Here is a 15,189-nt window from a genome sequence, read left to right as displayed (position 1 = left end):
TATTCAACAAGCTATCTTGTTCCCTTTCTTGATTTCTTGGCCACTCATAGAACTGCTGATGCTCTGTATCATCCAGGCTCACTGCAATAAGTTCAGCCCTGCAACAACAGTGGGAATAAATCTGTAAATGTGCCTAGATCCTGTTATTAAAACAAAACTGTTCTGTGAATTTAGAGCTGAACTCTGAAGACCTTATTTTGTATTCAGGTTCCTTGTGATCACAGTGTTTATGCTGATGTGCATCTGCCTGAATAAGTTGTTTCCCAGTATAGTCCTTGGACTGTTCTTCAGTCAAAGTGGTATTATTTTGTCTTAATGTAATCAGGACCAGGGCAATGATTGTCCTCCTGTCCTGGGCCCTGGTGAGGCCACCCCTCAAATCCTGTGTCCAGTTCTGGCCCTCACTGCAAGAAAGACATTAAAGTGCTGGAGCATGTCCAGAGAAGGGCAACAGAGCTTGGGAAGGGTCTGGAGCACAAATCTGATGAGGAGCAGCTGAGGGAGCTGGGAATTTCCAGCCTGGAGAAAAGGAGGCACAGGGGGCAACTCCTCACACTCTACAACTCCCTGAAAGGAAGGTGTAGCCAGATGGGGCCATGCTCTTCTCCCAGAGAACAAGAGACAGGACAACGGGAAATGGCCTCAAGTTGTGTCAGGAAACATTCAGGTTGGACATTGGGATGAAACTCTTCTTGAGAAGTGATCTCAAGCATTGGAATGGGGTGCCCAGGGAGGTGGTGAAGTCTCCACCCCTGGAGGCGTCCAGTGAATGACTGGACATAGCACTCAGTGCTCTGGTCTGAGAGACAAGGTAGGGGTTGGTCACAGGATGGACTTGATGGTCTTGGAGGTCTTTTCCAACCTTAATGATTCAGTGACTTCTAAAGGAAACTTTAAGCAATAATTGTGTCACCCAAGTTTCTAGGGCATCAATATGCCATGAGCAGTTGGTTATAAAGGGAATACAGGCAGAAGCAGGCAAAGTAGATAACAAAACATTAGCTTAAAGCTGCATATATACTTATATGGCAGGCAAGGCTTAATAAAATATGTTGATCTATTGAGTCTAACAAGTATTCAAGAAATGTAATGTTGATTTCTTCTAATCAACCTTGTCCTTTGAGTGTGAAAAACATCTGTTTGTTCTAGCTTCTCTAGGCATGTGTTAGCCTTAATGGAATTAGAGTGGCTTCAATCTTGTTCAAATGTGCCAGAAGAAGTTTCTATAAAATTTGGTATTAAACAACTAAATTGAGGATATTATATGTGTTATCGAGGTATTGCAGACAGCCATTTTGGCCACCAGACTTTTAAGCACAGAAGTTATGCTGGAGATAGTAGTGACCAAGGGGGCAGAATCCTTAATTACACATGGTTTACTCTAAAAAAAAAAAATCATGGCTTTAAAAAATATTTTTAAAATATTTTTATTGTGTTTTTACAGAATTGCAGGATTGCTGACATCTTTTTTTTGTTTCATTTTTGTCTCAGTTTAAGATGATTTAAAGGAGAACACTCTGGAATGAGTTGCTTCCTCTAAAGGGTTCCAACAATTCCTTTCCAGCAATAGGAAATGAATACTAATAGATGAAAATGAAAAAAACTGCACAATAGTTTATTAAGAAACAGAATGCCCACAAGGCAGGGAAAAAATAAATAACTGCTAGGTATCAAACTGTTAGATTTCACCGCCCACACACTGGAACAAAGACCCAAAATGCCAGAGATTACCTGCTCTCAACATGCAATATGGGATGGTGTCAGCTTCCATCTTGGGAAGGCAGAAGCTTTCATGGAGCAGTTCCAGCAGCAGACAGAGGCTGGTGGCTCATCTGGCATCAGCCTTCTCCCCTGGGCAAAGTACAGAAGATCACGGCAGCTAAAGCAGCTGGGCTGGAGCCTCTCAGTGTGTTTTCTTCCCAGCTCAGCGTGGTTCACTGTGGCTTGCATCACAGTAGGGCAGCTCTACTCCTGCTGACACAATGTCCCTGGTCTCTGACAAAATGCTGCTCAGTTCACCTTAAGGCAGCCCAAAGACTGCTACTGCAGCGTCTCTGAGCCAAAGAAAGGAAAAGCTTTTTGCCTGGGCCAAAAAGCAAACCAGCCCAGTAAAACCCATGCCGCACAGAGCCATGAAAATGCTGGGCAGGGAGCTTTTAAAAACACTCATCCAAAAGCAAAACTCTTCATCCCCCTGGTCCCCCACACACCAGGTCTGGGGCTACAGGGTCTTAAAGATACAATACCCATTTTTGGGCACAGAGCAGAGGATCGTGGAATACACTATCATAATAAATCACTCTAAGACAGTTTTTGCAACAGTGAAACAGCTTAGTGTAAGTACCTGCAGACAAGATCATCAAATCCCATTACATGAAGGAGCAAACCACTGAATTGTGAATATTGGCTCATGTACTGAGCTTTCCCTTCTTCTGATGCAAAGCTGCAAAGTGTTTCATCAGGGAAATACTCTTGAGGATGTGGCTCCTAAAACATCTTTCCTGTGGAAAGCTGTGATGATCACTGAGTTAAAATTTATGCTTGATTTAAAAATAGATACGGCATACCGTTTGTTTATTCTTGTTTCCTGTGTAACTTTCCAGTGTTGTTCTGTTTTCTAATCTGAATACCTGTATGTTGCTTTGCTTGTGTAGCTTTTACTATGATGAAGACTGTTGTATTTTGTAGTTGGGTTTTTTAATTTTCTTTGTTCCCTTTAAGGAAAACTTGGCACCTCTTACACTGTGACCTATTGTTCCTAGCTCAACCTTCCGGAGGATTTCTTCTAATCAACTCTCTTCCTTAGATGAAAAACATCTTTTTGCTGTAGCTTCTCTTGGCATATGTTAGCCTTAATGGAATTAGAGTGGCTTGTCTTGTTCAAATATGCTAGAAGATGTTTCTATGCCATTAAACAACTAAATTATCTATTTAAGGCCTGTAAAATTAAAGTTAAAAATATGCATTCATAATGTAAACTACAAAGCTGATTGAAGTTACTGGTCGTCAAACATGGCTGTTAGTTGATTCTGCCAGAAAAGGACTATTGAGCAACCTTGGCAATGTAAAAGAACTTATGAAGGAAAACGGGATGAGCAATTTGGCCATTGCTTTGGATTTGGATTTTAGGAAGGGTTCACCGTATTATTTTAGCTGTGAGAACTGGTCATCATGTTCCCTGCTCATATTGGCAAAGAACCTGGTCTTTAGTCTGGAGGACAAAAAGCTTAAAAACTAAGTTCAGTGCTGTCTCATAGGATGCAGTCCTAAAATATATGGTTCAAGTCACATTTACACAAGTGAAACCACCACCCCCACACCCAGTTACTGGAAACATCTCAGAAATCCTAAATTCACAAAGCATTGCACAAGATCCTTGAAGAATATTTGAAGACCATCCTACCAGTGTTGGAAGGATGGGTTTTTTTCGTTGGTTTTTTTAAAATGAGCATGCTAAATACAATGAAGTCATAGTAGTGTGTCCCAAAGTCTGCAAAATTTGAATGAGAAAAAGCATATGTAACACCCTTTTAAAAAACTCACCTCAAGGAATTACATGGACTGCATATAGAAGTATATTCTAGGTCAATATTTGCTTCAGAGAGAACGGGTTTTTAAAAAAATTTAAACTATTTCAGATGTTTTATCTCCTTCATTGGTGGAACATAGTGGGATATAAGGTGGCAATGCTGACTTGGTCATTATACTTTGCTGCAAATGAGACATTTGTCTGCAGTTGGCCAAATTAGCTATCCTACCTACTATTTGAGATGTTTGCTGTGCACAATTCTGGTTAGTTAGCTACTCCTATGCCTTTAGAAGCCAGAACTTAATACAGTGTTGTATGTACCCATCCTCTGCAGTGTGTTTTGTAGAAATATTGAGATTAATCCAAAAAGTGTTGAGAAGATCCATTTGAGAGGGACTGAGGATAGCAGACAGGTTGAAACTGGATGATCTTTAAGGTTTTTTCCCAACCCAAATCATTATATGATTCTATGATGCACAACAAATTTGGTTCCAGCTTAAATTAATAGGACTAACTACAGGATGAGACATCTCACTTTACCAATGTATTTACTTAGAACAATTTTAAATTATACTGTCAAGGTGTTCCTCTTAAACAACTGGAAACATGCTCCAACAGTAAGGGAACTTGTCTGACTTCACTGGTTCTGAATGAGCAAGGACTCCAGTTTCATATGGAGTATACTGGAATTGTAAGTAATACTAGTTGATACAGTTTGAACGTAAACTAAATCTGTTCTCAGGATTTTAAGATAAATAATGGGTGTATTTATAGGTTTATAAATAAGGTGACTTCATGAAAGTGTTTATTCTTTCCAAATTATTTGGCAAATCCAGCAAAAGTCACTTAAAGGTTGTAGGAGACTTCAGAGATCTTTATGGCAAATTGGGGGCCAGAATGGTTGTGTTCATTTGGGGAGTGGTGGAGTATTGTTTGTTTCTTCTGGTTTTCCAACTCTCTTGTGTTTCAGAGCTGATTTTACAGTTGATGTAAATCAGTCTTGGTACTATTGACTTCAGAGGAATGCGCTGGTTTGCACTGGGTACCAAGCTTTATTTTGCAAATTTAATAACATTACACAGTTTCACGAAGTGTTTGCACAGGGAAGTCTTTCTGCTGGATTGTTATCCGTAAAAATGCAAAGGGAAATCTGTTTGTTCAGCTTCAGCTTTCCACTGTATGATATGAGGGGGATGGGACAGCAGTGGTAAGGGGCTTCTACACCACTGGCCTATTCACATAGTCTTTTGAAAAAATGATGGCACTAGACACATGTTCTCAGCATCTTGATGCATCTTAAAATAAGCAACAGCTGAAGCAGCTATAGGCTCTCACTGCATTTACAAGCTGTCTTTGAGCTGCCAATGAGTTGCTGTGGAAACCATTGCTGAGCAGGACCAGGAGATGGCTGGAAAATAGGCTTTTTTTCAGAGCCTGACTAGTTTAAACCCCCATCCCCCATTTGCAGAAGCTCCCTCTAAATTGCCATGGAGACAAAGAGGAGTACTGGTGTTTTGAGACTTGTAAAAGTGCAAGCTATAAATATTTATTTGGCTAACAGCATATGCTTTCTGTGATGTCTCTCTGTTAGAATAAACTCCATGCTACATTGAACCTTTGCAAGTTGCACATTCTGCGCATTCAAACCCTTCCTCTCTTCTGTGTGAGAAGAAAAGAAGAAAGCAATATAAACATTGAAGGGAATTAAATATTACATTTTGATTATTAATTATAAATCATTAAATTATAATTTTTTCCTCAGTATTTCCCCCTCTCATGCAGTACTCTTTCAGTTTTGGGGACTACTGAAAGCTCTTAGGAGGCTGTTGAGTTTATCTAAAATTGTACTTCTATGTTCAGTTTTTCAGAAAGGCTGACCTAAATAATCGCTTGCTTTCTTGCCCTGTGCCACTTGACTTTTTTTTCCTTCTACAAGCACTTCCAGTTTTGTGTTTCCAGAGCCAACTGTCCTTGGGGCTCTGAAATGATATTAACCAATAACATGACTTTAAATTCTTAGGACTTCCACTGATAACTTTAGATAATTGGCTCTGAAAACTTCAGTCTTTCGTTACTTTTACTTTAAAGATTTTTTTTTTAAAATTTTTTTCTTCTTTTTCTTAACTTGAAAACTAAGACTAAAAACACCATGACAGATGTGCTGGCTTTCCAGATTTCATTTAACAGTTTCCACAAAGCTGAGGATTAAGGTAACTGAGTGACTGAAATTGAGTTTCTTTTGCCTGTTTTCCCCCCAGTGATGTGGGATAACTTCCTCTAGCTCTTGTTCAAAATTTGAGGTCTAAATGCTGTGTTTATGTTGTTAACTTAATCACAGGGTCACAGAATGGTTTGGATTGAAGAGATCTTGTTGGAGACTGTAATGTTATGGTTTATGGCTTAAACATCTTTATGAAAGACTTTTGCCTATTATAGCAAAGGTGTGTAACAGCACTGCACCAGCAAAGCCCACCCTGGATGGGCCTCCTGACTGAAAACCCTGAACTGTGGGTTAAACCACCTAAGGCAAATTGAGATAAAATGACACTAATTTGTGAAGCATCTGGAACAGCATCCACGACAGGGCCCAGCCCAGCACCTTTGGGGTAGAAGCCACAGCCCCAGGTATTTCTGCTGCCAAGCTCCCACAGATCCTTACACCAAAGCAGGGAAGGAGGAGGAGTTTTGGGTGTGTGACATGGCCTCTGGCCAGATGCAGTGAATACCCATCCTCCCCATGGCAGACTGGCACAGCTGTGGGGTCTTCCACCCCTGGAAGGCCACATCTATGTGAGGGACAACCACGTGAGGGACAAATGAGGGAGTGTCATGGCTCATCAAAGGCCCCTCACCAAAGGTGTCCCCAGACCCTGCGCTGCATGTGATACTACGTCATGCAACAGATCCGCAGTCTTGCAAGGGACAGTGTCAAACCTGCCCCTTCATCAGGAGGTACCTGTGTTTTCCCACCTGCCCAAATGTATATGAATCCATTGGAATCAACACTTTTTGGTGGGGGACCCTCACCGTCAAGAAGATGAGATGGAGGGAAGCAGTGAGATGTCACTGGGGACCTTGGAAGAGGTGATATGTTTCTACTTAACCTCTGTCACTCCCTGTACCCCACTCCCTCCCTCCCTCCTTCCCTCCCTCCCTCTCCCTTTCTTTCTCCCTCTTTTACTATTAAATAAAATATATCCATTTTTTGGTATCAACATCTAACCTTGTTTGGTTTTAATCACATTTTTTGGTATATTCAAACTTTTCTGCGTTCGATCCGTTTTTTTCACAGTGAGTTAGTTCCCTTTCCTCTTCTCTGCTTAGAGTGGATCGCAACGACCTTAAAGCTCATCTAGTTTCAATCCCCTTGCCATGGGCAAGGACATCTTCCACTAAACCAGGTTGCTCAGAGCTCCATCCAGCCTGGCCTTAAACACTTCCAGTGATGGAGCATGCAAAACTTCTCTGAACAACCTATTCCAGTGCCTCACCATCCTCACAAGGAAGAATTTCTTCCCAATATCTAATTTAAACCTGCCCTCTTCCAGTTTAGAGACATTCCTCCTTGTTCTGTCACTACATACTCACATAAAATGTCTCTATCCATGAGTTTTGTAACCACTTTAGGTACTGAGAGGCTGCAATAAGGCTCTTTTCCAGGCTGCATAATCCCAATTCTCTTAGCCTTCCCTCATAGCAGAGGTGTTCCATTCCACTGATCAACTCTGATCATTCCTCTGGCCTGGCTCCAGTAGGTCCCTGTCCTTCCTGTGCTGGGACCCCAGGGCTGGATGCAGCCCTGCAGGTGGGGTCTCACTAGAGCGGAGCAGAGGGCCAGAATCCCCTCCCTGCCCTGACGCCCAGAGGGCTTTGGATGCAGCCCAGGACATGGTTGACCATACTGACATGTGATGGACTTCACACAATGAAGCTGAGTTTATTCCAGTTATTTCAGGTTATATTTTGATGTCTAAATCACCTGTTTCAGAGATGGGTTAAGGGCTTTGGGTAGCTTAGGAGACTCCAGCAGAGGCCGTGAATACTCCCAGTCTCTCTCCAGCATGCCTGCTGGAGGTTGGCATCCACCAAGCAGAACTGATGGAAGAGGAAGGCTGCTTAACACAGATCCTGACAGGAGTGTGGGTGGTGAAGAGAGAGCCAGGTCTGAGCCCTGGGTGCCTGTCAACAACTGTCAGAGTTAACATGGTCCAGCCTGCTGATGCCACTCTAAGCAGGGTTAGTAGCCTTTGGGTTGTAGCAGCCACATCTTGGACTACTAAGAAGAATGGGAGTTACTAGTCTGGGTGTTTTTTGAAAATTCATAACTAATCCTGTCCAAAGGTAGGCAGCTTTTCCTTCCCCTTCCCCTTTTATGGACTATGTAGTCTGTGGGCTACTTCTCCTAGAGAACTGCTGAGACACTTGGATATTCATTAATCTATGGGATCAGATGCAATCTGTCCCAGGGTGATGGGAGAGCTGGCAGATGAGCTTGCAAAACCACTCTCCATTATTTACCAACAGTTCTGGCTCACTGGGGAGGTTCCAGATGACTGGAAGCTGGCCAATGTGACACCCATTCACAAAAGGGTGGGAAGGAGGATCCTGTTAATTACAGGCTGGTCAGCCTGACCTCAGTAGCCGATAATGTTATGGAACAGTTTATACTGAGTGTCATCACACAGAACTTACAGGGTGGCCAGGGTATCAGACCCAGCCAGCATGGGTTTAGGAGGGGTAGGTCATGTTTGACCAACCTGATCTCCTTTTATGACCAAGTGACCCTCCTGGTAGATGCAGGAAAGGCTGTGGATGTTGTGTACCTGGACTTCAGCAAGGCCTTTGATGCTGAAGGCCTCCCACAGCACACTCCTGGAAAAGCTGGCAGCCCACGACTTGGACAGGAACACTCTGCTGGGTTAAGAGCTGGCTGGATGGCCGGGCCCAGAAAGTGGTGGTGAATGGTGCTGCATCCAGCTGGCAGCCAGTCACCAGTGGTGTTCCTCAGGGATCTGTGCTGGGGCCAGTTTTGTTCAATATCTTTATTGATGACATGAATAAGGGAATTGAGTCCTTCATTAGTAAGTTTGCAGATGACACTAAGCTGGGAGTGTATGGATATGTTGGACAGTAGGAGGCTCTGCAGAGAGACTTGAACGGTTGAATGGATGGGCAGAGTCCAGTAGGATGACGTTTAATAAATCCAAGTGCCGAGTCCTGCATTTTGGACACAATAACCCCCTGCAATGTTATAGGCTGGGGACAGTGTAGCTGGACGGTGCCCAGGCAGAAAGGGACCTGGTCAACACCAGACTGAACATGAGCCAGCAGTGTGCCCTGGTGGCCAAGAAGGCCAATGGTATCCTGGCCTGTATCAGGAATAGTGTGACCAGCAGGAGCAGGGAGGTCATCCTTCCCCTGTACTCAGCACTGGTGAGGCCACACGTTGAGTGCTGTGTCCAGTTCTGACCCCTCAGTTTGGGAAGGACATTGAAATGCTTGAGCATGTCCAGAGGAGGGCAACAGGGCTGGTGAGGGGCTTGGAACAACAGCCCTGTGAGGAACGACTGAGGGAGCTGGGGTTGTTTAGCCTGGAGAAAGGAGACTCAAGGGTGACCTTACTGCTCTCTACAACTTCCTGAAAGGTGGTTGTAGTCAGGTGGGGGTTGGTCTCTTTCTCCAAGCAGCAATTGACAGAATGAGAGGACACAGTCTCAAGTAGCATCAAGGGAAATATAGATTGGATATTAGTTTTCACAGAAAGAGTGATAAAGTTCTGGACTGGCCTGCCCAGGGAGGTGGTGGAGTCACCATCTCTGGATTTGTTCTTAAGAAAAGACTGGATGTGGCACTTGGTGCCATGGTTTAGTTGAGCTGTTGGGGCATGGGTTGGACTTGATGATCTTGAAGGTCTCTTCCAACCTAGTGACTCTGTGAATTCTGTGAAGTATGGCAAAAAGGGAGCCAAAACAGGTGTCCTTAAATGATGTGACAACAGCAAAACTCCAGGTATCATTTGAGTGCCTTGTGGTAGGTAGTTCCATGGCTGACAAGTTTGCATCAGCACCTAATCATGTAGCTGAGGCTTTACCCTGAAGTGGTCACGTCTGAAGGTTGGTAACACCAAGCATATGTCTGGTTTCCTATTCTCTTTCAGGGACTTCAGTAATAGAATTGGCTTTATTCTTGAGATGTTGGACTTCCTAAATTTACAGTATCCTCAGAAACTCATTGTTAAACTTTGCTTTAGACCACCTGTTGTTTAGAACTTGGCAAAACAAATGCAAAACTGTTTTTTCTCTTGTACTTATAACTTTGTTTTGATTCTGTTCTCATGTAATTTCTTCCAGGCACACTGTTTCTTTTGATTTGATTTAACTAAAATGTTTTTCCTTAATGATTCATCTAGCTAGTAGTTTCAGTTTACAGCTGTGAGTAATTATAAAATGAAAAGTGGTTTTTTGGAGGCATAGCTACTGACATGTAAAAGCAGGGTTTTTTTTGCTTTTTTTTTTTTTTCCTAGTCTTTAAAAAGCAGCCTGAATAAAAGGTTTACTGGTACAGTAATATGTCATCTTTTCACTATTGCTCTTTATATGGTGAATTAAAATCCAAAGCTGAAGATTTGGATTGTGAATATTTGGCACAGATGTTTCTTGAAGGATGTCTAAGGGAAGAGATGCTCTATCTTTAAGGACCTCTCCTATCTTTCTGCTTGATCACAGTATATAATGGTTTTAATATAGTCAGCTGTCTCTGCACCACCTTACATCACTGTTTGAACTCTACAGCTTCTTGAAAAGGGTAATGTATATGCGTGGTTTGTGTGTGTGAGGAGGAGGGCTGTGTGTATGTTGAACTTCTTTCCCTCCCTTTCTCCCCCTCTTTCTCATGTTTTCTACTTACTTGTATTGTATAATAGAATCTTCATGTATTCTATAAATCCCTTGATGTAAGGGTAAATATGGAGACTTTGTGCAATTGCAAGCTCCTAATAAAAAGCATGCAAAGTAATTTTGGAATGACTTCCATAGTGGGAAGTAAATACCATGGTCCTGCCCCAGAAGTCATAAAATACGTTTTCCTTTTGTGGCTTCATATTCTGTGAATTATTTTGATCATTGAATATTTTGAGCTGCATGAGACCTGTATTAATGAGAAGGAGAGAATTTTCCAGGCCCATGAAACAGCTAATATAATACAGTGGTGAATTGCATGTACTAGAGCTGTTTTGTGTGCAGACAGAAGAGGTTGATGAGACAATAATTTATAAATGGTTTTATCCATACATTGGACACCTAGAAAGGCTTCCTTTTGAAATGTTATCAAGCATTAGCTGCTGTCAGAGTCTCAGAATATAATGCTCCTCCCCATCATGAAGGAAGATGTTATTTCAATAGATAAATGTGATTTGTTAACTATTGGCATCTAGAATATGGGGGAAGAGGGGGCAAGAGGGGTATTCTAGAAATATGGTTTGGGTAAAAGTCACATGTTAATTTTTTTCCCATTAATCTAAATAGGACCTAATAGATTAAAAAGAAAATTACTTACTGATTCCAGGCTATCTAGACCAAGCCTGAACAAAAAAAAAAAAAAAAAGAAAAAAAAAAAAAAAAAAGAAAAGGAGCTGGGCTGTGTATGGATTTGCAGGAGAAATGATTGCTTTGGGAGGATCTGGAGAAATGGTTTCCTCTTCTGGTTTCAACAGGGTGTGAGGGGGCTTATACAGAGCATTTAAAAAATTTCTTTCTTTAAAGTTCAGTAGGAAAGCTTTCTTGGAGGGATGGAAAAAATTTCTAAGTGCTATTTTAGTGCAAATGTTTTTTTGCTATTTCAGTATTCTCAGAGTATGTAAATGTCATTGCTAAAATTCTTCATGTCTTATTTATTTCATATTATAAACTTCTGATTATAACTTTTTGGGGTAACATAAAGTGGATAAAATTGAAACATATTACATACAGGATAGCTATACACAATTTGGATCTTTTGGTAATGTGCACACATGAAAATTCACTTTACACTGTCAGGTGAGGCTATGTTCTTTTAGACACAAGAATTGTTGGACATGTATTTGGAAGGGCATATGAGATAGCTAGAAAGCACCACAGAGAATCCATGTTGGAGCAGGCTCCTGGCAGTAACTGTGACCTATAGAAAGCAGGCCATGCTGGAGTAGAGGAGAGCATGAAGAAGAAGGAGCAGCAGAGAAGAGCACATTCCCACAACTACTGCATTTACTCTGTTTAAAACTGGCAGTAAATGGAATTATTTTTTCCTAAATTTAGTCTGTTTTCCCTGTGATGGTAACTGCTAACTAAACTCCGTGACTCCCTGTCTTTCTCTTGACCCATGAGCTTTTTAATCTTATTTTCTCCTTGGTCATGTTGAGGAGGAGTGAGAGAGCAGCTATGTGGGTGTCCGGCAGCCACCCAAGGTCAACCCACCACAATACACAGTGAATGAATAACTGAGCTCTTGCTACAATACCAGAGACTCAGATACCATTTCTGAGTGTTGCTCCATGACTCAGAGGCAGTGATTATAGATACCTGTAGAACTGTAGTTTGTATTTTTAATGAATGCTGAAAAAACTCTAGAAAATTAAGGGGGGAAAAGGCCATAGGAACAGAATGAATGAAGAATTCCCTCTGTTGTGTCGGACTTAAACCATAAGGAATTTTCTTTAATTGAGAAGAAAACTATGATAGGGTACTATGGTGTATGGGATCAGTGCTGTTTAATGTCTTCATTATTGACATAGACAAAGGGATCGAGTTCACCCCTGGCAGATTTGCTGATGACACCAAGGTGAGTGGTGCTGTTGCCGCACTTGAAGGATTTGATTGTCATCCAGAAGGACCTGGACTTCAAGAAGTGGCCCATGGGAATGTCATGAGGTTTAAAAATACTGAATTCAAGGTGCTCCAACTGGGTCAGGCCAACCCCTGGTATCAATCTGTTGCACTAGGACACGAAATAACTTACGCACTCACACTAAGATTAAAAGAGTAAAAGGAAGAAACTTATATTTCTGACTTTGTAATATATAGAATTTTAAAAGTGATAGTGGATTGGAGGAAGAAATTGCTACCTCTCTAACTACACTGGTTAAAATAACAGTCTAACAATTCCCTCCTCCCACAAAGAAGAATGTAAAACAATCATTATTTACATGAACAGTGTGTGAGAACTCTAGTAGAAATATGTAAACATCAGAAGGCATAGAAAACTTTTAAAATAACTTTAAAACTTTTGAAAGAACAGAGCGACATCAACCCAGGCTGGGGGATGAACAGAGCAGCCCTACAAGAAGGACTTGAGGGTGCTGGTGGGTAAGAGGCTGGACATGCCTCAGCCATGTGCACTGGGAGCCCAGGAACCCCCTGTGTGCTGGGTTGTCTCCAAAGCCCTGTGGGCAGCAGGGAAGAGAGGGGATTCTGTTTCTCTGCCCAACTCTGGTGAGACCCCACCTGAAGTGCTGCATCCAGCTCTGGGTTCCCAGCATAGAAAGCACATGGACCTGTTGGAGCAAGCCCAGAGGGCCACTAAAATGATCATGGGGATATGGCACATTTCCTGTGAAAATAGTCTGAGAAAATTTGGGTTGTTCACCCTGTGAAAGAGAAGGCTCTGGGGACATCCTTATTGCAGCCTTTCAGTACTTCCAGGGGACTTATAAGAAAGATGTGGACAAACTTTTTAGTAGGGCCTGTTGTGGGTTAGGACAAGGGGTAATGGATTAAACTAAAAGAGGGTTGATTTAGACTAGATATAAGGAAGAAAGGTTTTACAGTGAGAGTGGTGAAACACTGACACACATTACCCAAAGACAGAGTGGATGCCCCATCTCTGGAAACATTCAGGGTCAGGCTGGATAGGGCTCTGAGCAACCTACTCATGTTGAAAATGTTCTTGCTTATTTGCAGGGAGCTTGAACTAGATGACCTTTAAAGATCCCTTCCAACAACAAAGCATTCTGAGATTCTATGATAATATCTTCAAACAAACAAAACTTTGAGCACTGAAAGCCCAAATGGACTTACTCAAGGCAGAAGTGAGGCACTAACGTCAACAAAAGTAATCAACTGCTAAAAGAAAGCCATAAGAGTCAAGAGATTGTTAATTTGTTTGTGTCTTCAGGTCAAGACTAGATATTCATCTGCCAGGGTGTGTGCAACTCTTCCTCCATTAAGCAGGGGAAAGAGAAATTAATTACTTAGGGATAGATGAAGGAGGTGTGTGCTTAAGAACGTCTAATCTTGCTATTTTCCTAGTTCCTATCAGTCAAAAGAAGGTTGTTTTTAACCAAGTCAAGTTTCTAAACATTGATGGAAGCAGGTTCTCAGTTCTTGTCCATACTTGCTATAGCAATTGTTCAGTTGGCTGATGCAGACAGAGGAAATGGACTGCATTAGAAGTATCCGTGCTGTCTAAACCAAGTACTAAACCAAGAGAACTTGAGATGCTTTTGAGGGGGAAAAAAAAAGTAGACCTGTGTAAAGAACTGTGATCAGGTGTTGTTAAGCACTTGCTAGCCTGATGTGGATTAATTGTAATGCCTGTGCCCAACTCCTGGTAGCTGGGTGGGGGTTGATGTAGGTCTAGTGGTTATTTCACTTTTTCCTTCTGAAATTTCAGTGCTCCCAATACATGAGTGTGAGGAACCAATTTAATTTTGAGTTCTGTCTCAATATTGTTTGAAATTACAGGAGGTGTGGGGGGAGGGGCTGTACAAGTGCTACTTGCAGGAGGCAGCTAGGAGAAGATGGAAAGCCCCGTCTCTCAGGAGACTTTGCCTGGCAACCATCTCACATATAATAGGCAATCAGTAGGAGGCCACTAAGGACACTGACCTCCAGAGAGCTTCTCCAATCAGATGGTGAAAGGGCAATGGGCTGCAGTGGAATGTTGGACTGGGCCAATAATCTCCTCTCAGCATTGCAGACCTTGGGAGGAGCCAGGGGGTATAAAAGTAACTGTATCACGAGCTTAGTAGCTTTTTGTCATTTTGCCCTGACTAGCTGGTTCTTTTGCCACCGTTTTTGCCTTCGTTGGCCCTTGCTTGCCCTCGCTCTCTTGCTGTCACCGCTCCCTGGCTGGACACTTGCTGACACTTCCTGTGTCCTGTCCTACCACTTCATCTCCCTCCAGCTGTCGCCCGTCCTGCCTACCTGTGTTCCTGCCCGATGTCCTACCTGCTTCATCTCCCTGCCTGCTTTGTTCCTGCCTGAGCCACCTCCTTTCAACTCTGCGTCACTAATCTAGCCTGTGTCCACGATCTCCACTATGACCCTGTCCAGAGTCCTGCACCTCCGGCCCGAGCGCCCGCTCACCTCATGTCTGGCTGCCCGTTTATGCAGGAGCCATGCCTTTGCTCCGAGAGCTGCAAAGGCTCCCCCGGCGGGGCACGTGCACACATCACCTGCCAGCTGGACATCGACAGCCCACTCTGAGGTCCTGGTAGTAACCCCCATTTTTTCCCTCAGTTGCCCCCCCACACCTCTTTCTCTGCCCATTCTTTTTCCTTCTCCTTGTTCATTTTCTGTCTTTTGTATTATTCCTTGGTAGGGCAACATCCTTTTCACTACCAATAAATGGTTCTCAGATATAATACCTGCCTCATTTCACATAATTCCATCCTCAACCATCTGTTT

The 15,189-nt window shown here is 42.6% G+C and overlaps 1 protein-coding gene across 2 annotated transcripts in view; it reads left to right on the top strand.

Annotated features, from left to right (window-relative positions):
* Positions 1 to 15,189, top strand: part of JAM2 (junctional adhesion molecule 2) — a 45,612-nt gene that overhangs the window by 11,859 nt on the left and 18,564 nt on the right. The gene's annotated exons all lie outside the window — the stretch shown is intronic.

The sequence above is a fragment of the Vidua chalybeata genome, chromosome 2 (genome assembly GCF_026979565.1).
Source record: "Vidua chalybeata isolate OUT-0048 chromosome 2, bVidCha1 merged haplotype, whole genome shotgun sequence".
In the NCBI taxonomy this organism is placed as follows: Eukaryota; Metazoa; Chordata; class Aves; order Passeriformes; family Viduidae; genus Vidua; species Vidua chalybeata.
The sequence above is the reverse complement of the archived record's forward strand: the minus strand, read 5'-3'. Positions and strand labels throughout refer to the sequence as shown.